Source organism: Aedes aegypti, chromosome 1 (assembly GCF_002204515.2).
Source record: "Aedes aegypti strain LVP_AGWG chromosome 1, AaegL5.0 Primary Assembly, whole genome shotgun sequence".
NCBI lineage: Eukaryota > Metazoa > Arthropoda > Insecta > Diptera > Culicidae > Aedes > Aedes aegypti.
In genome coordinates this window covers 224,013,066-224,038,638 of record NC_035107.1, presented here as the reverse complement: position 1 = coordinate 224,038,638, position 25,573 = coordinate 224,013,066, and the positions used below count along the sequence as shown (strand labels likewise).

The 25,573-nt window shown below is 40.4% G+C and overlaps 1 long non-coding RNA gene across 1 annotated transcript; it reads right to left on the bottom strand.

Moving 5' to 3' along the window:
- Nucleotides 1-24,754: 24,754 nt before the first annotated feature.
- LOC110681575 lies at nucleotides 24,755-25,220 on the bottom strand. Its single transcript, XR_002503273.1, has 2 exons — nucleotides 25,083-25,220; nucleotides 24,755-25,027 (listed from the first exon to the last, which is right to left on the bottom strand). It is a non-coding gene; the product is annotated as an uncharacterized LOC110681575 (long non-coding RNA).
- Between the last annotated feature and the right edge of the window lie 353 nt (nucleotides 25,221-25,573).

The following is a 25,573-nucleotide window of genomic DNA, read 5'->3' as shown; positions in this document are numbered from 1 at the left end:
TCTGCTGGCCATGTACCCAGATTCTTCCCTTCAAGATCCTCCAATTCGTAAGAACTAGATCCGTGTTTCGCAATCACTTTGCACGGTAAATACATGGGGGCCAGTTTGGCATTGTAATATTCCCCAGCATTTGATTGTTTGAAATTGCGTCGGTACACTTGCTGACCCACTTGAAAGTCGTCCGGCCTCACGCGTTTGCGCAAGTTGTAGCACTGAGCGCCGGTTGCGTACGCTTTCTTCAGATTCTTTTGGACGAGATCGTAAATTTCTCCACAAATATCGGTTTGGTTGTCATGCTGATCATCGAGTGAGTACTCTTCTTTTCGGCGCATTCTCAGGTGGTCTTCTCCGCTCCGTGCGATCTCGTGCTTCCTCGTTACGAAGAACGGAGTGAATCCAGTTGCTGAGTGCATTGTGTTATTAAAAACATGTTCTATGTCAGCGATTTTTGAGTCCCAGCCTCTCTGGTCTTTCCGGCAGTATGTTCGCACTGCGGCGTTGATGGACCGGTTGAGTCTTTCTACCGGATTTCCTTGGCTATGGTGGCGAGATGTGGTCCAATGCTTTATCCCGTGTTGTTCCAATAATGCCTTAAAGTCCTTCGAAAGGAATGTTGACGCATTATCAGTCAACACGATTTCGGGTATGGAGTTTCTCAGAAACCATCCTTCCCGGAGAATCTTACAGAGGTTTTCGGCTTCGATCCTTCGCACTGGGTGAAGCTGACACCACTTGCTGAATAGATCCTGGATCACCAGTAGATGGATGTTTCCCGATTTGCTCTTGGGCAGCGGGCCTATGTAATCCAAGGCAATTATCTGTCAGGGATGGTCCGCTAGCTTCTGTTTGCCCATTACTGGTACCGTTGGGACAGTCGCTGGTTTGCTTTTCTTACAAATGGCGCATTTTTGAATTTCCGGATCTCGGACGACATATGTGGCCAATAGTAACGAAGTTGTAGACGGTTCAGCGTCTTCTCTACTCCTAGGTGAAAGCAACTCTCATGTTCTTGCTCAATTATACGCTTTCGGTTTCCAGGCGGCGGGATCATCTTCCACTCAAACCGTACATCGTAAGGTTCCTCATCGACCGGTACATACTTCCACAACTGTCCGTCCTCGTAACGGAAATCTGAGTATTTACCCGGCTCTTCCTCCACCTTAGCGATCAGGTCCTCGTACGATGAAGCCAGGAATCTTGGAAGCTCGAATAGCGCAAATGCTGCGGGACAATGCGTCCGGCACTATATTGTCGACACCTCGGCGGTGGACAATGGTCATATCCAGATGCTGCAACTCCAAGCTCCAGCGACTAAGTCGCGACGACGGACGCCACTTGTTGTTGCGGATGTATTGGAGCGCCGAAGCGTCTGTTATTAGGGTAAAGTGACTAGCTTCAATGTAGCCCCTGAATTTTTCTACCGAAATGAGTACAGCGAGTGCCTCTTTTTCGGTAGCCGCATAATTTTGCTGAGCCGCATTAAGTTTCTTGGGAAACGAAGCTGATGACTTTCTCCGACCCGTCCTGAATTTGAGTGAGTACACCCGCTACGGCGCGATCGCTCGCGTCCGTTTGCACTATGAACTCCTTCTCAAAATCGGGATTTGATAGAATGGGAGCGGCAATCAACCGCTCTTTGATCGTTCGGAAGGCTTCCTCCGCTTCTTTAGACCAACGCACGTTCTTTGGCTTTCCGGCCAACAGATCCGAGATCGGCGCCGAGAGAGTGCTGAAGTCGGGTATAAAACGCCGATAATAATTAACCATTCCGAGAAAGCGTCGGACTTGACGGATGGTTCGGGGAGCTTCAAAATCCAAAATACCCTGAGCTTTTGACGGGTCAGGACGGAGTCCATCACAGGACAAAAGATATCCCAGAAACGGAACTTCGGATCGGCAAAATTTAGACTTTTCGAGATTAATCGATAAATTAGCATCACTTAACCTTCGTGCTACTTCTTCCAAAAGACGGATATGGTCCTCGAAGTTGTCGCTGGCCACAATGATGTCGTCTAGATAGACAAACACCCACGGCTCCAGCTCTCCCGCTCCGAGGATCTTATCCATCAGTCTGGACAAAGTTGCAGGGCTATTGGTGAGGCCGAACGGGAGGCGCGGGTATTGAAACATTCCGCGACCTTGTATACAGAACGCTGTTAACGGCTTCGATTCTTCGCTCAAAGCAATTTGAAGAAATGCATCCTTCATGTCGATTGTACTCAGATATCGAGTTTTGCCCAATCGTCCTAAAATACGACCGACGTGCGCTAACGGATAACTGTCTCGTTTGGTCCGAGCATTAAGCTTTCGCGCGTCCAGACATAAACGTACAGTACCATTAGGTTTTTTAATCGGAACTGCATTGAGAGCCCATTCCGAAGACGACTCTTCAATAATTCCGAGGCGAAGTAGACGGTCTATCTCCTCGTTCAAAGCCTTGTGTATTGCGGGTGAATACGGGAATGGAGAAACCCGTATTGGTGGAGAATCTTTATATTCATCCGTCAGTTGTATAGAATGTTGGACTAGTGAGGTAACCTCGAGCTGGTCTGACATAGCTGGCTTGAATTTCTGCTTAACAATTTCCAGTGCCGCTTCCTGCTCGGAGCTGAGCTCAACGAAGTCAGGTGGGTTACTGTCTAAGTTTTCCTCATAATCTACGAGGAACAGAATATCTGTGCCTTGTGAGATGTGGAGGTTGAAAGCAGAGAAGAAATCCATCCCGGCAATGCAATCAACGGGAAGGTCTTCAACAATAGTAGTCTCTAAAACTTTAATTTGATCCCTGAAATCGAAAGGAAGGTAAATGCATCCTACCACGTTCAGTGCATCACCAGAGGCACTGGTTAGTGTAAGATTGCTTGGGAAAATCTTGGTTTTAGAACCTGTCCAAAGAGAAGCAACTTTAGCAGAAACCAAAGTTTTCTGACTACCGCAATCCAAAAGAGTGCGGACAGAAATTCCAAAAATTTTTGATTTAATATACGGTCTATTGTCGTGAAGAACTGAAAGAACCGTCGACGGAGGGACGTCCGACGCCGGTACGCCCCGATCAATTGCTAACTCTTCATATCCGAGTTCGCCAAGCGACTCATCAATGGAGAGGTTTACCAATTGATCTGAATTCGTGGAATTGACTATTTGGAAGGACCGTTGTCCTTCCGACGCTGTCCGTTTTTTGAACAAAATGGGCAGCGGTGGGTAGGAAACCCTTGAAACCCGCACACTTGACAATGAACTTTGTACGGTTGTGAGCACTGGTCGGTCAGGTGTTGCTGACTCCGGTAATTGAAACAGATGAACTTGTCGTTCAATGGAATGTGGGTGCGAATCTGGGTTTCCACTCCCTTACTGACGTCTTTAGAGGGTGGGCTGTCCGGTGACTCCGAATCGCTGGATCCGTTCTTCTCCGATCTTGGAGTGGACTGCGGTTTTCCATCCTGTTGTAAACGCTGGTCTTTCCGAAACGATGGTTTACCTGGCGGATTGTTTGTGGATTTATTAGTTTGATTCCAAGGTTGGTTTTTTCCTTGGTTGGAACCTTTTTGGAATGGTTGAGAAGACTGTCCTCTTTTACGGTTTTGATTATATGGAAACTTTCCGGTTGCTTCAATAGCATTGGTTTGTACCTGAGGTTTCGCGAAAAGGTACGTATTTGTCGCATCGACTTCCTGTCCGGCCATTTGTAAAGAAAACAAATCATTGAATTCTCTCCCGATTAGAGCTCGTTTGTATTCAGCGCGCATGTTTCGGCGCACCGCTTGTACAACTTCAACTTCCGAAACTGGAGTCGATAAGCTCTTAAACTTTTTCTCTACATCTAAGAAAAACTCCAAAAACGATTCGTTTTTCTGCTGTCGCCTTTGGTGAATTTCCATCAGCAGGTAATGATCCAGATCTGGATGCCGGAATGTTGCTTTCAAACTATCGATCAACTCCGAATATGTTGTGAATCGATGTTTGTTGCTCGTGAACCACATCTTCACCTTGCCAGTTAAAAGGTTACCGAAGGATCTCAGTAACTCTGGCTCTGAAATCTGCTCTGATTTGGTCCAATCATTTACCTCCCAAAGGAAGCTGTTTAGTCCGGTACCTCGGTCATCACCAGCGTACTTCATCGGCCATTTTACTACCGGTATAGTTTTGGCACGATTGGCTACCGGGTTGAAATCGAAGTCTTGATAAGGATTTAGAGGAGGTGTTGGAGCGGGAGTATATGGTCTACCGCTCTGAAAAGAAGCGTTATTTGGGATTGAACTGCGGAAGTCGCTAGTTCGGTTGTTGGTAGGGTTCGGGTTCGAAGTTTGAACAGGTGTCCTACGCAAATCTAAACCAAGCAGATCGGCTACCGGTGGTTCAGATCTTGGAGGACGGACATCTGTTGGACGATACATAGATTGGGTTTGTGTTGGGAAATTCGATCCTGAAAAAGGATTGAATGATTGACCCTGTGGTGGAGCAAAAGTCTGAGTTGTGCTCATAGTAAAAGGACAATTCTGTACAAATTGTGGGACTAGATATGGATTGTATCGAGGAATAGAAGGTGTCGAACGAAGAAAGTCATAAGGATCTGACCATTGAGATGACACGGGGATTTCATATGTCTCGGAGTACACTGGTAGTCGTCGCATCGTTTCAGATACCGGAGGACCCGATGTAGCCATCGCCTGGCCAGGTGTTACATTATTCTCCCCCTGCCAGGTACTGACGCTTGATTGCACTGAGCCACTCCCAATGTTTACTGAACTTTGCACACTACACTGTTCACCCGCGCTCGAAATCACTTCACTCGAATGACCAGATGCACTTATCGGAAAATCGCGCCCTGTATCAAAACGAACCTGTCTTGCTCTTTGCACTCGCGATTCCACTTGATAGCTTGGTGTTGCCCAAGTGAACTGAACTCCACCCGAAAATGAACACGTGACGACCGGAGTGCTAATTGACACTGGGGTTCTAGCTACTGATACAGATGCTAGCGCAATTTGATTCGAAACAATCGGATCTAGTTCCACTGTCGACATTGAGGTTGTGCTAGAAAAGGACGGAGTAGAATGTGAAACAGTATTCTTCGGAATTGCTCCCGTTGAGATCGTCAATGAAGCCACCGATTGACCCAAAATAATCAAATCATGAGCTGAAGCTTCAGCTTGGGCCTCGAGGCTCGCAGCCCCTTGCAAATCAACAGGTACTGATGGTGCCTGCGACGGCATTGTGGCTGGCGCAATTAACACATTTTCATCAAAATAGTCAATGTAGGTTTGAATAACCTTCGAAAATAACCAATTGGCTTCATTTGCTAGACTGCCAACGCCATAAGTTTTTCGAAAAAGCTTCAAGCGATGGTAGAGATGTAACAGTCCCGTCTTTGACATCAATTTGTCTAACGAGTCATCTGCTAAATTTTGCATCACTCTAACAAACCTCTCCTTACACATTTTCATCTCCACAGCAGAATCTCTGGTGTATGTAAAAATACGCACTTTGGCATCCAATTCCTCTCGCAGAGCATTTTTCAACTTTCTGCGGTTGACGCTCAGGCTTCGATCCCTATCTTTCAACAGGTTTCGAATTTCGAGCTCAAAAATTAATTCCTCCTCGGTCAGGTATGTGACGCACAACCCAACGAGGTATTCTCTGTTCAGTGTCATTGTGGAATGAAACTGAAACAGGGTACAAAAAATAACAAATAGAAAATACTCAAATACGGATCGATTTATGATCCGGCTCAGCAGCGCTATACCGTATACGCTCAACCAAAAACAATAGAAACACAAAAAGTATAGGCATGCAGATAGAAGCGAAAATATCTGATTTTTAGGCTTTGCCAATTTTTTAACAAAGCGAAACCGATCGTGTGTGTTGTTTGTTCAATCAGCACCGTGCTATCTTTCCACACAAAACTCCTACCTAGCACGTGCTGTATCTAACCTATCTGAGCGATCACCCTATCGTTCGCATGGAATATAAATGATCGAACGATGCTATATAGAACGAAACAGTGCAATTATAATTTCGAGAGAGGTAATTTTTTAATGCAGTTTTTCGATCCAACATGCGTGAAATTTCCCCCCTTCTCCAACGAAAAATTAGCTCTCGAATGGATCCAATAGTTACTTTTTCGTTAGGGCGCCAAATATAACAAATTAGGAGTTCTGTTTGATCTTTCGACCTTGACACTTGCTCCCACGGGGGCCAGCGACGAGGGCAGGATCAAACATGTCGCGCGTCGGTTTAGTAAGTGAAAAAGTGGCGTGATCGGTTAGTTCGGTTAGAGTAAGTGAAAAGTGCCGCGATCGGTTAGTTCTGTTTGATCTTTCGACCTTGACACTTGCTCCCACGGGGGCCAGCGACGAGGGCAGGATCAAACATGTCGCGCGTCGGTTTAGTAAGTGAAAAAGTGGCGTGATCGGTTAGTTCGGTTAGAGTAAGTGAAAAGTGCCGCGATCGGTTAGTTCTGTCTGATCTTTCGACCTTGACGCTTGCTCCTACGGGGGCCAGCGACGAGGGCAGGATCAAACATGTCGCGCGTCGGTTTAGTAAGTGAAAAAGTGGCGTGATCGGTTAGTTCGGTTAGAGTAAGTGAAAAGTGCCGCGATCGGTTAGTTCTGTTTGATCTTTCGACCTTGACACTTGCTCCTACGGGGGCCAGCGACGAGGGCAGGATCAAACATGTCGCGCGTCGGTCTAGTAAGGGAAAAAGTGGCGTGATCGGTTAGTTCTTTTTGATCCTTTGACCTTGACGCTTGCTGCTGGGCAGTGCGTCAAGAAAGCCAAGTTTTTTTTTTTTCCTTTTCGGGTCGCGTGCCTTTTTTTCTGAGTGCTTTTATATAGCCGAGCAAACGAGTGAGGCTGAGAGTGGATTGTGGCTGCGCAGTGAAGGATAAAGGATCAATTGGTGAGCTCGTTTCATGCTACTATTTCTAATCTATAAAATATGTATGACTGCACATTTAATCGTTACAATTGTGGGACGTAAATATGAATTTTCAACAAACTATGAATTGTTCGTCACTGAGAGTGTCGACACAAACTCTGATTCATGAATTATTTATGTTTCACATTTTTTTTTCTTATATTTTCAGAACACCCCTTTTTACCTTTATTTTTGTAATTAAATAAAAAAAAAAACTTTGAATGGTTCGACACTACAAGTGTAGACTTGCGAAAGGTTCACTTTATTCAACAAACTTTGGATGGTTCGCCACTGTAAGTGTCGGCATAAGAATAAGAGTGTTCTATGATGTTCCAACCAATCAAGTTTTTTTTCTTTTCAAAAAAGTAAAATATAATAACACATGCTTGCGTCCTGACAGCTGTAGGAATGTTACATTTAGGTATTTGTTCAACAAACTTTGAATGGTTCGTCACCTCAAGTGTCGGCATGAATTTCAACTACATAGAAATTGTTCATATCAAATGAAAATATTATATTTACAAATAAGCATGTATATATCTCACAAATCATTATTTATCATGGTCTAATCGCTTATCAAAGTGAATCCTGTGACCCAACGATCCTTCCCATTAACAAACATCCCTCCCAGTAACCTTTGTGGAGATGCAGAGGCAAACACGGTCTCCAAATAGCAAAAGTTACACACTAACATTCCTTCCCCCAATCCCACCTGACTGCAAGGACGTGGCCGGCGCCGTTATTGACCCTGTATAAATAGAGGCACTGAATTATGCACATTGAAGAAGATTATGGCCAATCCCAGCCAAACTTCTAGTTGATTCTTTGTGCATTTTCACTGACTTCGGTCAATCACGGAATAGCAACCATTGATATGTGTAGTCAGTCTAAGCTAAGCTAAGGGCGCCAAATATAACAAATTAGAGGTTCATGCAACTCACCTTTAACCTCCGGGGCTGCCTACTCTGCCACTCGTGAGCACATTTAGGTTGGGCCCTCGCCACCGCTCCGCTCACAGCGATGTCGCTTCCGCCGGTGGGGAGGGAGTGGGTGTCGGATGAAAGCTCTGGAGACCAGCGTTGCCAACCTTCCAGATTTGTCTGGAATATTCCAGATTTTTGAGGTCCCATTTTACAAAAATCTGGAGGATCCAGATAAAATTTTTAATGAATTTGTAAGGTTTTGTAAATAATTTGTAAGGTTCTCCATACACGACTTATGAGATCCAGACTTTTCCAGACAAATTTTCCAAATCTTCCAGATCTTTGAAAAATGGACTTGGCATCCCTGCTGGGGACGCTGCTTCGGCTTCACAGCACTTTTAAGGGGCACTCGCGTCGAGACGGCCTTGGCGGGAAACCGACGTCGGTTTCCGGATTTCTCACTCGCGACGCGGTAAAATGGGTGCACGCTTTTAGGGTATCGGCCCGTATTATCTTCTCCCACACCAAAGGTTCCGTAGTTGTTTTCGGACACACTTTCAATCTTCGCCAGTTATCAAGGCTCACACCCGGTTTCTTCACTCCGGCACAAAACTTCGCGGGCGCAATTAGGACTACTACGCTCGATCCGTACTCTTTGCGAGCTCAAACTTAACAGCCCGTGCTGAAACTCTATCGCTCTAACAAGCCCCAACTATCTGCCCTCTCTCTCTCGTTCTCTCCCGTGGTAGCCAACGGTTTCCTGGTACCACGCTTACCAACCGTGTGGTGGTCCTGGTAACTGGTAGCGGTATTGGTAGCGGACGGCGTGTTGATGGGCGGGTGAAAATGGAATATTCTAATATTAAGACAAAATCCTATCTCCTAATCATGCAATGCAAATACAATATTTATTTTTAATAATTTAATTTATTTAATGGGACATGGACTCATGTTACAGAAGAGAGGAGCCCCCCTTCCCTGTCAGCATACGACCAAGGCCCCACCAGGGTTGGTTACCCGATCTTCCCTACGGTTACTCGTACCCCAGGCGGCACCACGGGGAGGTAGGGATAGGAGTTACTGGACAATAGGCTAAGGACCACAAATGGGGTCTATTTTATACCTGCAGGTACGCGAAGTACCAATGGTACGCATTGTCCAGTCATTTACCACCCCCATCAATGCTTACGCTCATTAAATGGGCTACCTTATTGTCCAATATGTATTTCCGAACATTTCCAAGTGCCGAAAAAATCTTTCAGGACTGTGAATGCTAAAGCAACCATTTACGCAGAAATCTAACCAAATTCCCAGCTAATAAGTTTTCTCATTTTTCAATAAAATGACACAGATTCCGCAAACTATCGTCTGGCTTCTCTTCCCCCCGCTACCCATCATACAGCACTCATTGTCGCATACAGCACTCTTTACTGCCACATCGTTCCATTGTTCAACTTTCTGATGCGATCAAATAAATAATAACCAAATGTGTTGATATTTTACCCCTCGTGTCGTTTGTTGCCATATTTTTTCTTCTACGAGAACGCGTGTGCATTTACACCTCTCGCTAGAAGGGGACACATCACGAATAGAGGTCCTCGGCAAAATGCTCTTCTGTGCTTTTGTCATCGCGTCAGAAAGCGAAGAAGCTGCGTCTCTCTGATGGGATGAGTTGGGATGGGAAATTCAATTGAGAACGCATTCGAGGGGACAACAGTTTCTGCGGTTATGTGACGGGATTTTCTTTATTCACAATCGTTTAGGTTTCGGTTCTATGCAGTGGTTTTGTTTAGCGGTTCAGCAGAAAATGTGTTGAAGGCAATCAGTGAAGGGAACAAAATGGCAGATGCAGTTATTGGGCTGGGAGGATACGGTGGTTACTAGGGAAATTGTATTATTATGCTTGAATCGTGCAAAAGCTCTAGATATATATTTTTTTCTCTCTAATTATATTAGATTATAGTGATGTTCATGGTGATGAAAATAAAATCTAGCTTGCAGTCTTAAAAAGTGTTCATGAATTTATTATATTAACTCCATTAACTCCATTAACTTTTTATTTTTTAAATTCCAATCAATTAGTTCATGACGTTTTCAGGACACACCGAGGGTCTTTTTTGGATTGAAATTTATTAAATAAATTCGTTTACTACCGCTGATGCTTCGCAAAATCACGTCGCGTATTACAAAAAAAAACTCGGTAAAATATCGCTCTACTCGACCATATAGGAATAATAGGATTATCAGTTTTCTTGAAAGTGGAAATCACAATTAATCAACCATCCACAACCCACAATAGGTTAAGGTACCACCGTTCGTCCTTTTATCGTGAATGAGTCTCGTGATCTGATTTATCTCCCAATCGATTTTTTATCTTTACTATGGATATGCTTGTACCTACAGCTGAAAATCAATAAATTCAAGTGAAATTTCCATCCATCAGTGTTCCTTTTGGTCGAAATCCCACTTCGAAAAGGACTCGAGACCAAACCGATGACGACGGTCTGTCTGGCCCGGTCTGAACCATTCATAACTCGCTGGACAAGTCCAGTTCCTTCGGGGTTTTTTATTCATTCATTGAGTTTTAGGTCGTCCATTGTTCCTGCGTTTACCTAGTACAAATTTCTGGAGAAGTGGGCTTTCATTCGAATGGACCGAATTATAGGAGAGAAGAGAGGGGGAAAGGTCATAAACTAGCTCGCTAGCCAAAAGTCACTCGATTGTTTTCGATTTTTTAAAGTTATATTGGCCTTCCCGATGGCATTCTAAGAGGCTCTTCTCTGACAAGGCAAGGATCTGAAACTGCGTGTGAAGAGCAAACTGGGAAAAGACGAGTAATAGAGTAAAATGGGGAAAGCTCGAGTGGGACAAAATTATCTTTTTGGGATTTCGTAGTTTGGTATCATTTCATTTATTTATAGGTATTCCACTAAACAGATAGAATCTCAATCGATTTCTATAACATTTGGAGTGAAAGTTTCTTACTTGAATAGCATTCGAGCCACTATGACATTTATAACATTTGTATTGAACTGAACTACCAATCTTCAAAATAAACTCTTGCCTTACTCGAACTTTTGCCCCACTCTACTCTATAGACAATTCATTTTCAAGTAGTTATAACCTGTTATAACTAAAAATGGATCAATATGCTGTCATAGATTTGTTGAGCAAAATTGAAGTCAACAGAATTAAGATCCACTGTGTGTTAAGGACTGTTTATTTTATAAAGTGGACACTTTGAACATGCAATATCTTTTTAATTTATCAATGAAATTGAAATCGGTTTTCTGTACATCGTTCGACTAATATTGTACAATGCTGTGGTAATAAAAAAGTTACCAAAATAATATGATTTCACACTAATAAGGCACAACGTTTAGAACGGTCGATTTTTGGAGATTATCAAAATCAAGGATTATTAAAAATCGGCAGGAAAATTCGACAATTTATATTTTTTATTTTCAAAAAATGGTTGTACTTAGAAAGCATCATCAATTAGAAGCTTGCTAAAAAATATTAAGTTATTTTTGGAGAAGCAATTTTGCAGATATCATAAAATCATTTTTTATCAATCAACTGATATGAGTAGAATTTTAAGGTTTAAAGTACGTCCAGACGGAAGTAATAATATAGTATTTATAATAAAAATAACTTACGCCTTCATAGAGTTGCTGATTTAGTCCCCACGTCATATTTTAAGCACAATAGAAAAACAAATAATTTATTTTCAGAAGATCACTCAAAGCACAATGACAATCATCAAGATTGGGAACACTGCTTGAATTAAATCAAATTTATTTTGCATGTATTATTTTCAGAATGTGTTATTCTGAGACTATCTATCAAAATATTTTGAGAAAAACGCTTACAGTTTGCTCTAGATCGATAAACATGCGTATATAATTTTAAAAGTATGGGATTTTTCAATAAAACGACCATAAAGAGTAAATTTGGTACCCAAGAATCATACATACAATTTGTTCATTAAATTTAGGATTTTTTTCATGCGAAAAATAATGCTTAAACTTGACTAACAGTTTTTCTTAAGAGTTTTTGCAAAAACTATTTAGTTCTTCAACCGAAAGCATTTTGTAAGTTTCTGTATTTTCATAACATTGTAGAATAATAGTTGAACGATACACAGAAAACCGTTTACGATTTCATCAATAAATAAAAATGATATAGCATAAACAAGGTGTCCACTTTATAAAATGAACAGTCCTTACTTGTTTCTTTCCAACCGCATTTTTCTGGAAATGTAAATTTTCCCACTAATGTCAAACTTTCGCCCCACCTTACTCTAATGTGCGCGATGGGAATATTGTTGCTCACTCGGGTCGGTCCTCTTTGTTGCAAGGAGGATGAGATGTGGGAGGAAAGCAGAAAAGGTACCTCTCGTCGTCGGGCTATGAAAAGGACATAATGGGATCAGAATGGTAATAAAAAGGCGTGTAAAGCCAATTTACTGTCGTCCAGGGATGTGCTGCAGTGATAAAATAGTACACTTTTTTACTGAAGAAAAGAAACGAATCTTCCGACTGTTCCACAGCCATGAACTTCTCTCTAAGTGGAGTAAGAACAGCAAGTGGATTACTCGGCAATCTGAACGCGCTGCGGGTGTGAAATGATTTCAAAAAGACACCCCATTACGATTTCTATTCAAATGCCTGAGAAGCAAGCACCTTTTTTCTTCCTTACAGGTTACATTCGATTGCTAAAACTGAAATGATCTTAAAATAAAGTTGACTTCAATTTGCCACGGATGTCTGGTTGGCTTTGTATTTCACGGCAGGAAAAATTCCGTTGGAGAAAAATTTCCCACCAGACGATTATCGACTACAGGTTGGTTGCTACCGGTTACCGAAGTTGTCCTAGAAAAGTATCATCATCATCGTTTTCTTTGGAAATTGGCGGTACACTCCTTTAACCGTAGCGAAATGAGCATTGACAAAATCATTAGCATTCTGCGTTTTGTTTCCAGCATGCATCAGGTAGCTAGCCGCCATCCATTATCAAAAGCACAGTTGGTATTTAGGAACTCTAATGGTTAAGGATTTTTTTTAAATCGCTTGCCAATTTGGATCTTATCTGTGTAGATTCTGTATCATGTTAGTAAAAAGAAATTTCTTTGAAAACTATTCAATACGATATTAGTAGTTTACGCAACAAGCTGCCGAATTATGATTTTTACAGCACGAGTCGTACAAATTACGACGAGTCCTGTAAAAATCGAATTCTGAAACGAGTTGCGTACAACATTTTTTGCAATTTCATAGAAGACCACTGAAGGTATCAAAAATTACATCGGAATACATTTACCATTATTTTGTATTTTTTGAAAATTGTTGTGAAAAGATTCATAACGCAACTCAAAATAGTTGCATAACGAATAAGCGTTGCGTAATAATCATTACTCCACTGCATAATACTATGGAAGTAGGCCAGATTGGCGTGAAAAACAGCCTATTACGATGAAAAATTGCAAAATAACCAAATAGACTTACCAGACGTACCTACTCTTTATAGTACATGTCTATTCTATTATGCCTTCAAAATTTGTGTACCGTAATTTCGCGGGAAATTGATCATTTTTCATACTTTTCCAGCTCTGTTTACTATAATATTGTCAATAGTAAACAAATGATCGCAGGAAAAAAAAATAAGATGTTGTTTCCGAGATACGACCGCCAAGTTAACGTTAGATAACGTTAGCTTCTCTTATTTCGTGGGTTGAGACCGTCACGAAAAACCTGTACTGCTAAAAATCAAATCAATTTTCACGCTATTTGTTGCAAGTCAATTTTGACGTATTATGGTCCACAATTTATGGGCATTGTGTGTTATTATTTGGTTGTTTCAGCTAACACTTCAACACCGATAGAATTGGTCGATGGAAGAATGGAAGTATGAGCGGAAACTCTTGCTCTCCAAACAAATATTACAATTGAACGTTAGGTCCACGAATAATTCACTAAGATTGGTTGCTTTAGTGGGTTCCGAAGCCAGTTTGAGGTTGAGGTACATCTCCATGAAGTCCGCGAACTCCATGCTCTTTTGTTTGCTCACATCGATGTTGAAGTTGCTTGTCACGATAATTGGCATGGTCTCCTTTTGATACTCGAAGAAGTTCCACGCCATAAAGAACTTCTTCTGCTTCGTCGTGGTATCCGGGGAAATGTGTCTTTACATCTACCAGTAGTGCCCGACAATAGGGTCCTAAAGCCCTGTCCTAATTTTAGTACCAAACAATTAAGCTTATGCCAGAAACACATGTTTACTCAATTTTTGAATGCTTTTTGTTAGTTTACGGACAAATAAAACATTTTTTCTGATTTTTGAGATTTTGTCACATCCCTTGCTTTACCTTTCGATATGTCAAATAGGAACAACCCCAGTGTTAAAAAAGATGAGCCCCTGTGGCGTTTTTGTCGACTCAGTTAATGTCAAACATGATCTAAAGTGTCAAGGTTCAAATTTGAACCTATTTTTAAAATTGAATTTTAAATGTGATTTAACCGTTATTTGAACAGGAGAAAATGCTAAAGGGATTGCAAGAACGTGCTCTTTTGTCTTATTAAATAAAAACAAGATTTCATTAGAAATTTTAGGACCCTATTCTTTATAGTGATCTCGGCAGCGCAGATATCCCTATAAACATCTGACAAGCCCAGCTATACATCATAACAGAGTGCAGAGTTTGCGACTCGTATGCGCCACAGCCATTGTTGCGGAGCTGCTGATCCGCAAGTTGTCATTCCAGCGTCTGGCCGTGAAATCGCTCATGACTTCTTGATCAAGACCGATCTGTGATTCCAGAGCTCGGCCGTCATGGCCCTGCCGGAAGCGAGCGTGACCCAACTGGTCGGTTTGTTTGAGGATACCAACCTGTGCGCGGTCCACGCCAAGCGTGTCAGCATCATGCCGAAGGACATCCAGCTGGCTCGCCGTATCCGTGACGAACGCGCTTAAATTGAATGGATCATTAAAATAACCAAAACGGCCGCTATGGAAAGCATAGATAGCGCCACCGTAGCCTTGTGTGTTTGACAGAACAGCAATGCTGTTCCGTTCTATTGTTGGAAATTGTTCATTCGACTGCGTAAGATACGATACAGGACTGACAGATGTTCCAGATAAGCTAGTACAGGGTATTGTGGACAGGTGTGAATGAAAGATGCATATAAGTAATCATTTTTTCTTTCTTAATTTTGACCGTCAGGCTAAAGTAGGCTAAAAGTGACATTCCCTACATTTCATAGTATTAGTTTCAAACCATTGGATGAGTTAGTTTCAGACTGCGGAAACGTGCGCAACTTATTGTTTTTTGTGTCAAAAATGCAAAATTTTATATGAAACCTTCGATAACTCGAAAAATATGAGAGATAAAAATATACTCTCTTCGAGAAAATTATGCGTTTTTGTAAGCATCAAATAGCACTAGAACAAATGAAAATTGTATAAAATCGTCAAACAAAGTTATGATGAAAAAAGTGATGTTTATGGGCGTTCCACGAAAAACTCCACAAATGTATATGAAAATCAAAAGATATGCATATGGTGTCTTCAGCAAAGTTTTTTCTCACACTTTTCCGAACAAAGTTTTTTTAATTCATAAATACGAAAAAATATTTTTTTTATCTCACTTGTAGGTGGATTAATCACCAAACTGATACTTTCATAAAATAAAGAATATTATAGGGAAAAACTTTCCCGAAGACACTATAGAACAAAAAACACGTTTTCAAGCTCAAAACAGTTTCGATCACGTTTTTTCTGAGTCCGCTACAGTGTGCACCGTCCGAGCCGAGTGACGGGAACCAAGGTAAAACTCCATTGAAAACCATCAACCGAAATTATAAATAATAATTAAATAAATTGATTAATCAATGGATCACTAAAATAACCTAAACGGCCGCTATGGAAAGCATAGATAGCGCCACCGTAGCCTTGTGTGTTTGACAGAACAGCAATGCTGTCACAATGTTAAATCCCATATACAGTGGCGCCTTTGTTTTGATGCGGTGAGCACTGGCAAAAACTACATTCAATGATCCATTACAGCACAATTTCAAACAAAACAGCCACAACAATGCATTCGACGTAAAAGAGTTACAACCAGAAACATTCAATCTACAGTCGCCTCTCCACATCTCGATATCGAAGGGACCATCGAGATAGGGAGAGATCGAGACAAAGAACATTAATTTAATGAACACTAGATTGAATATCACTCCGTTAGTAGGAAAATAATAAACAAACAAACTACATTTCGAGTTTCCAAATTTTTCTGAATCATTTAAATTTGGTCTAGTAACCTTTGATAGTGTTCATATTGACATATGGAGAGACAATTGGGAACGAAAAATTATCAGGAACAAATCGAGATATGGAGATATCGAGATAAGGAGGATATCGAGATGTGGAGAGGGAAATCGTATGCAGAATGAAGGGACCGAAGCAATCATCGACATAGGGAGAGATATCGAGATGTAGAACATCGAGATGTGGAGAGTCGACTGTATTACTATTAATGGATCATTGAAGGTAGTTTTTGTCAGTGCTCACCGCATCAAAACAAAGGAGCCACTGTATTGTGTTCTGCAAGATAAATCCACGTAATGCGATTATCTGGAAATGTCGATATACCGTCGCAGTGATAATAAAATTTACCAAATGTTTCAGATTTAGCAAATTTCAAACATTTGCGTCCACGAAGAACGAAAAAATCCAAGTCTACTTGAATTTTGACGTTGCGTTTGAATTGCGCGCATATCTTCTGCGCGTTACCGCCACCGCTGGATGTGGATTTAAAATGAGAGCCGCAGTATATGAGATTTAACATTGTGACAGCATTGCTGTTCTGTCAAACACACAAGGCTACGGTGGCGCTATCTATGCTTTCCATAGCGGCCGTTTAGGTTATTTTAGTGATCCATTGATTAATCAATTTATTTAATTATTATTTATAATTTCGGTTGATGGTTTTCAATGGAGTTTTACCTTGGTTCCCGTCACTCGGCTCGGACGGTGCACACTGTAGCGGACTCAGAAAAAACGTGATCGAAACTGTTTTGAGCTTGAAAACGTGTTTTTTGTTCTATAGTGTCTTCGGGAAAGTTTTTCCCTATAATATTCTTTATTTTATGAAAGTATCAGTTTGGTGATTAATCCACCTACAAGTGAGATAAAAAAAATATTTTTTCGTATTTATGAATTAAAAAAACTTTGTTCGGAAAAGTGTGAGAAAAAACTTTGCTGAAGACACCATATGCATATCTTTTGATTTTCATATACATTTGTGGAGTTTTTCGTGGAACGCCCATAAACATCACTTTTTTCATCATAACTTTGTTTGACGATTTTATACAATTTTCATTTGTTCTAGTGCTATTTGATGCTTACAAAAACGCATAATTTTCTCGAAGAGAGTATATTTTTATCTCTCATATTTTTCGAGTTATCGAAGGTTTCATATAAAATTTTGCATTTTTGACACAAAAAACAATAAGTTGCGCACGTTTCCGCAGTCTGAAACTAACTCATCCAATGGTTTGAAACTAATACTATGAAATGTAGGGAATGTCACTTTTAGCCTACTTTAGCCTGACGGTCAAAATTAAGAAAGAAAAAATGATTACTTATATGCATCTTTCATTCACACCTGTCCACAATACCCTGTACTAGCTTATCTGGAACATCTGTCAGTCCTGTATCGTATCTTACGCAGTCGAATGAACAATTTCCAACAATAGAACGGAATACTCTGTTCAGATGGTTTATCACAGACAAACAGACAAAAAAACACGCCTACACGCCTTCCGTTGTTCATTTTTCAAACGTTCTATGCATATTAGGGAGGTTCAAAAATGTTTGAGAATCCAATCTCCCATATGTTCCTAACCATCCTTACCATAAAAATAGTGTTCTGTGAAATTTTCAGCTTTCTAGGTGGTGATTTAAAGGTGGCCCAAAGACAATGTAGGTTTATATGGAAATTACTATGGAGAAATTTTGAGATATGATCTAAACACGCTAGTACTGTAATGTGAGTACAAACTTATTAACCCATAGTAAAAACTCATTCTTCAAACCATAATAAAGATATTTGCTGAAGAGAGAAATTCAATCCAACGGATAGCAAAAGAGATATTCATGGGTTTGTTTGCTATTTTTTAGCTTAATATAGGATTATAGCCCTGCAAACATGTACAAAAATCCCAAATAAAATAAACTCAAAAGGGATTTGTTTCTTCAGCAACATCCTTCATTAAGGTTTGAGGAATGAATATTCAATATGGGATGATAAGTTTCTACTTACATTACAGTAGTAGCGTGTATGGAACATTTCTCAAAATTTCTCCATAGTAATTTCCATATAAACCTACATTGTCTTTGGGTCACCTATAAATTACCACCTAGAAAGCTAAAAATTTCACAGAACACTATTTTTATAGTAAGGATGATAAAGGACATATGGGAGATTGGATTTTTAAACATTTTTGAAATCAGAATCGCCCTAATGCATATATGCATTAGGTGCCAAACACTCTTATTGGTTTTTTCCCCTTCAATATGTGTACATTACACTATCTCCTAGTGCCGTTTTGGTCTTTGTCTGATATTTTTAAGTGGTGGAAATTTTTAAATTAGTTTTTCCATCTCTTACGTCTATTTGTCTATTAATGAAACATCTCGTTTATCCATCATTTTAGCTATGCATTGGCGATCGGAACAATTTGTATAAGGTATCATCCATAAATTACAACCTGACTAGGATTGACCTTGGTTTTTTTTTCTTATTAAGTGTGACTAAAATGCTTTATCTTAAACAAAATTAAGGAAGGAGAATTAGTGATAATAGCCTTTTGTGACGTCATAAATGAATGCCCCTTAAAGAACCTATCAAAGAGAATACGTTTAGCCGCTGTTGTATCGCTATGAAGTGTTTTCGTTGAAGTTTATTCCACATTTGTAAATATAGCGATTGTGTTGTATGGTATATCTATCGTCTGCAGATTGTAGAAGAAAATCTAAAAACAATACATCTTAGGAATTATTCTCAATATCCTTGGTTGTGTTGAGCCTGAGTGAGTATCGGATTTATACCGTACATTACTGCCCATAACTGCATATTTGTAACATTCGACAAAAGTAGGCATTAAGTAAATGGGATACCAAGTTTGCATTTCATTGCAGTATGGGAGGAAACAAAAATTTCAAAAAATCATAAGGAATTCAAAAGAGCTTATTTGAGGCTGAAATTTTGTACAACTCATATCGTATGTTGGGTGAATAGTCAGAAAATAATTCTGATAGAAATTTCGTTACTACTACATTATGAGCCTCATGTTTAATCTCAATGTGACTGTTATGCGGTTACAATTGCCAATGTGACAAAACAACTTGGTATTTTTTTCGAATTTTCTAGAACAATCTCACAGATTTGAGTAACTTGATCGAAAGTATTTATCATTTGATGACTCTCCATGGTATTAACTCCAATTTATCAAAAATGTCGAATGTGACTGTTATGCAGTTATGGGCAGATTATTGTATCCTTAATTTTAATTACCAATTCATTTGATTCTATTGATAAAAAAATATAGGTAACCCTTTTCCAGCACAAATAGCGATCAAATCATGGCAGTTTTATTCCCAGGTAACTCTTGACATCCTAGTATAAGTAATCAGTTACATTTTCAACTAAGATCAATGCATATTCCAGGTGAATGCAAATACCACGATCTATTACGGCTATGGAGATCAGATCAGAAATCAGATGCCATCACGCAAGATATAATGGTTCGATATGATCTCGATGATGAGGGTGACATAAAATAGGAAATTGAAAAATGCACCTACTATTTGAGCAAATATTTAAAAACGTTATGGGAGAAGTACAGTCGAAATGAGAAGAATGTATTGATACTCAATTATTTTGATAAGATTTTTGTGTTGCCACATTCTGTGTTCATGTAAATTCCTTCGACTTCTAGTGGAGAAAGAGGCAGAAAAGAACTTCCTTTTAGTAGCAGTTCTCAATGCGTAAAAAGGCGCAAAACTGCAGAGCTGAGGAAAGAACATGATGCAGATAAATTGGCATTTGCCTCTTCCATGAAGCTACGTGAAGTGGGCAGAAAAGCGGAAGCAACAATAATCAAAATTGCGACTCAAACAACACCAACGCGAGCAACACGCATTACCCGTAACTCGAACTTGTATCCGGCGTACAATAAAATCATAGATGCAAAACGTAGATGCTACCCAGAAGCGACAGCAATATCTATAACCGCAATTAACATGGAAATTTCTTTACAAGCGTTGTTGGATCATACCGTTATGCGTATCATAATGACAAAGGAAGAAGTGATTTCCATGTTTACAGATGATGAGTTACAAAATTTGATTTTGACGGTGAAATATGGATATGATGGCAGTGGAGATCATGCCGAATATAAGCAGAAATTTGATAATGACGATGGTACCAGCAGCGATAGTCTCATTTATGCTACTTCAATCGTTCCGATTAGAATGATGACGGAAGAACTTTTTTTGAGAATCCACGGCCATCATCTACCAAATTCTGTAAGCCAGTCCACTTACAGTTTGCCAAAGAGACAGCGGCGCTTATTGCAACAGAAAAGTGCAATTTGGATACACAAATAGCAGAGCTGCAACCAACAAAGCTCGAATAATTTGGTCGTTCAATACTGGTAACACACAAGTTGCTTCTGACAATGGTTGACAGTAAAGTTTGTAATGCAGTTACATCAACTTCATCCCAATGTTGCTACATTTGTGGAGCAACACCATCTTTAATTAATAAATTATATACAGTACAAGAAAGAGGAGAAAATGAGGAAGCATTGCAATTAGGACTATCGATACTTCATGCTTATATTCGTTTTTTCGAATATTTCTTGCACCTGTCGTACCGTCTTGAAATTAAAAAATGGCAAGCTAGAACAACAGATCACAAGCAAATAATTTCAGATAAAAAACGTACATTCAAAACAGTTTCAAGACTGAAATGGGACTGATTGTAGATAAACCACGCTCTGGTGGGAGTGGAAACAGTAACGATGGGAACACCGCTCGTCGATTTTTTCAAAACTGGGAGCAATCAGCACAGATTACGGGAATCAACGCTAATGCGATTTATCGTTGTAAAGTAGTGCTCGAAGCATTGGTTTCAGGTATGTTTATAATCTCAAACTAGGATATTTTTTTTAATTAACATATTTTTAGGGTGTGAAATTGACTGCGCAAAATTCGGGAAGTATGCATTTGAAACTGCTCAATTGCTTGTCGATTTATATGAATGGTACCTAATGCCTGCATCCGTACACAAAATCCTTATTCATGGAAGCGAAGTTATTTCTTCCTTCTTGATCCCCATTGGACAGTTGTCCGAGGAGGCCCAAGAGTCACGCAATAAGGATATAAGGAATTACAGGGAGGACCATACAAGGAAGTTCTCCAGAATTGACACCAACACATATCTTTTACATCGTTTGCTGGAGACATCAGATCCTGTGATTACGTCCATTAGAGGATTTCTGAAAAAACACACTGTTCCTTTATCAGAGGATGCAAAAAAAACTTTTGGTTAAATCGGATGACGAACAAAACAGTGAAAGCGAAACCAGCGGAGATGACAATAATTAATGTTATTAATGTTTACAGACAAGATTTTAGATTTTGAAAGAAAAATATGAATTCTTTGTGAATATATTATAAATTTTAACATCATTTTGAGTGCTCCGAAAATCAAATAACTCACAAGAAAGAATTGAGGGTTCAAACATGTAACGAAAGTTAAAAAGATGAACTACGGAAGGCGTGTAGGGTTTTATGTCTGTTTGTCTGTGATGAACCATACGAACAAAGTATGCCGTCCTGTTGTTGATTATATTGTTCATTCGATTGCGTAAGATACGATACAGGACTGACAGATGTTCCTGATAAGCTAGTATGGACCGATGCACGAGTTCACTAATTTGACATTTGAGCGGTGCTGGATTCACGGGTTTCCATGGTCACGTAAATAACACGGCACCGCTCAAACGTCAAATAGTGAACTCGTGCATCGGTCCATTGTGTACAGGTGTGAATGAAAGATGCATATAAGTAATCATTTTATCTTTCTTAATTTTAACCGTCAGGCTAAAGTAGGCCAAAAGTGACATTCCCTACATTATAAGTTTCAAACCATTGGATGAGGCAGTTTTAGACTGCGGAAACGTGCGCAACTTTTTGTTTTTTTTTTTGTGTCATAAAGGTGCAAAATTTTATATGAAACCTTCGATAACTCGAAAAATATGAGAGATAAAAATATACTCTCTTCGAGAAAATTATGCGTTTTTGTAAGCATCAATTAGCTCTAGAATAAATGAAAATTGTATAAAATCGTCAAACAAAGTTATGATGAAAAAAGTGATTTTTAGGGGCGTTCCACGAAAAACTCCACAAATGTATATGAAAATCAAAAGATATGCATATGGTGGACGAGAACAGCATATGCATGGACGAGAACAGCTTTCCCGGGAAGCTCACAAGATTGATCAGAGCAACGATGGACGGTGTGCAAAACTGCGTGAAGATCTCGGGCGAACACTCCAGTTCGTTCGAGTCTCGGCGGGGACTACGACAGGGCGACGGACTTTCGTGCCTGTTGTTCAATATTGCGCTTGAAGGTGTCATGCGGAGAGCCGGACTTAACAGTCGAGGCACGATTTTCACGAGATCCGGACAATTTGTTTGCTTCGCGTACGACATGGATATTATTGGGAGAAAATTTGAAACGGTGGCAGATTTGTTCACCCGCCTGAAACGCGAAGCAACAAGAGTCGGGCTGATGGTGAATGCGTCGAAAACAAAGTACATGCTGGTTGGCGGAACTGAGCGCGACAGGGCCCGCCTAGGAAGCAGTGTTACGATAGACGGGGATACCTTCGAGGTGGTGGACGAGTTCGTCTACCTCGGATCCTTGTTGACGGCTGACAACAATGTTAGTCGGGAAATACGAAGGCGCATCATCAGTGGAAGTCGTGCCTACTATGGGCTCCAGAAGAAACTGCGGTCAAGAAAGATTCACCCCCGCACCAAATGCACGATGTACAAAACGCTCATAAGACCGGTAGTCCTCTATGGGCATGAGGCGTGGACTATGCTCGAGGAGGACTTGCAAGCTCTTGGGGTTTTCGAACGCCGAGTGCTAAGGACGATCTTCGGCGGCGTGCAGGAGAACGGCGTGTGGCGGCGAAGGATGAACCACGAGCTCGCTCAACTCTACGGCGAACCCAGTATCGTGAAGGTAGCTAAAGCTGGAAGGATACGCTGGGCAGGGCATGTTGCAAGAATGCCGGACAACAACCCTGTAAAGATGGTGTTCGCCACGAATCCGGTCGGAACAAGAAGGCGTGGGGCGCAGCGAGCTAGGTGGATTGACCAGGTACACCAGGACCTGGAGAGCGTGAGTCACAGTCGAGGATGGAGAGAAGCGGCCATGAACCGAGGGAATTGGCGAAATATTGTTGGCGAGGCTTTAACAAGATAATTGATGTAAAGCCAAATAAGTAAGTAAGTAAGTAAGTAAGCATATGGTGTCTTCAGCAAAGTTTGTTCTCACAATATTATCAACAAATTTTCCGAACAGTTATTTTTTTAATTCATAAATACAAAAAATAAAATTTTTATCTCACTTGTAGGTGGATTAATCACCAAACTGATACTTTCATAAAATAGATATTATTATAGGGAAAAACTTTCCCGAAGACACTATAGTACAAAAAACGCGTTTTCAAGCTCAAAACAATGGATCATTAAAATAACCAAAACGGCCGCTATGGAAAGCATAGATAGCGCCACCGTAGCCTTGTGTGTTTGACAGAACAGCAATGCTGTCACAATGTTAAATCCCATATACAGTGGCGCCTTTGTTTTGATGCGGTGAACACTTGCAAAAACTACATTCAATGATCCATTTCGATCACGTTTTTTCAGCGTCCGCTACAGTGTGCACAGATAGCGTTTTTTTATTGTAACCGTGTGGGATTGCAAAACAAAATTCAGTAAACGAGTTCCAAGTACCGGTGCCTGTAGCTCGAGACGTGGTAAGGCCAACGGTTTCAGAGGCGCTACCTTGGTTTTCACCGCCACTAGAGAACAATGGGCTGTTCCTGCTGGATCTATAATACGGAAATACGCCGCTGCCGCATAAGCACCCTCGCTAGCATAAAAAAAAACATGCAACTGTCAGGGATTGAATCCTGAGAAAATTGAGAGAATCTCTCACGTATCGCTCTCTGTAACTATCATAATATGCTGCACATTATGAGAGACTGTTTATCGTATACTGCTACAACTTTGATCAGATTGGGGGGATAGTAGTGCATGATAAAACCCCTCTAAACATGCTCCAAGCCTGGGGGACACTATTGCAATTGGAAGTTCGTAGTTTGTTCATCGTGCCAGTAAAGAAAAACACCTATCCCCAACGGTAAACAAGCGTAAAAATGGATTTTATCATCGCTCTCTCTTTGGGGCTCTCGCTCGCTGCTTCCATTTATCAGACTTGTTATTTACACCTTGCGATACAATGACGATCGTGGACCGCAACAGATGGGATATTTTTCTTTGCTTGCTTTGATCGTGCTTCATACTCAAATGAGAGCGAACTCTGCAATGCCTGGCAATTGTAGATGTTTGTAACGCTGTGCTACAGCTTTATTAACACGCTAACCCGGAAGTACCCATTAATGGGTACTTTCGTACCCATTTCCAACTAAAGTGGCTTAACTCATTAAATGGGTACGGCCCATTTACTCTTTAAAGAGTATTCGGCCGAAACTTCAAAACATGGGTATATTTCACTCTTGATTGGTTTCACAATAATGGGTAAAAAACCCTCTTTTTTTCATTCATTTCGCTCTGCATTCAAGTTGATTTTTTCACAAAATTAATTTAAAACAATCTCAAACTAATGTAAATGAAACAATCAATATTTATTATTTAGTATCATGTAATGCTTTATTGGAGATCATTCAATGGACCATACAGCCAATATTTTACAGGACGCTTCCCTGATATTCTTCCTATCCAATTCCAACCTTCCACATTGGACATCGGCTCCCGAAATTGTCTGCGCCACAGCCATATTCGGATGTTGTATGCAGTAATCATTCTAGAATGAAAACAATGAAAATAACTATCCTTTAATCAAACCAAAAATTACTTACCTTGAGAGATGTGTTTAATATTATTGCCCATTTACAAATAGTTACAGGAAAGAAAAATATTTATTTTACAAAAACAAACGCCACCGCACAGCCAATTGAAAAATGGCGCTGCTGCTCTTCAAAGCAGCATGCGTATTATGTACCCATCATTAGTTAACGACTAGAAACTTCATTAAGGGGATTAAGTACCCTTTTTATGACATTTAAAAAATACCCTTTTTCTGACAACTCAGTACTGGTCATAAAAATGGGTACATGGAACCCATTAAATGGGTACTTCTGAGTTAGCGTGAAAATAGCATCTCGGAATACAAATGGTCGAAATTTGCCGTAGACCTTATTCCATTTTTGCCACTGTTCCCACTGATCATCATTGATTGTTTGATCCCATTGAATTCCCGCGCGCCAGATATCTTGTAGCAAGATCTTTCCATGAACCATCAGAAAACTCAACAAACCCAGTGGATCGAAATAACTCATTATGCATCACA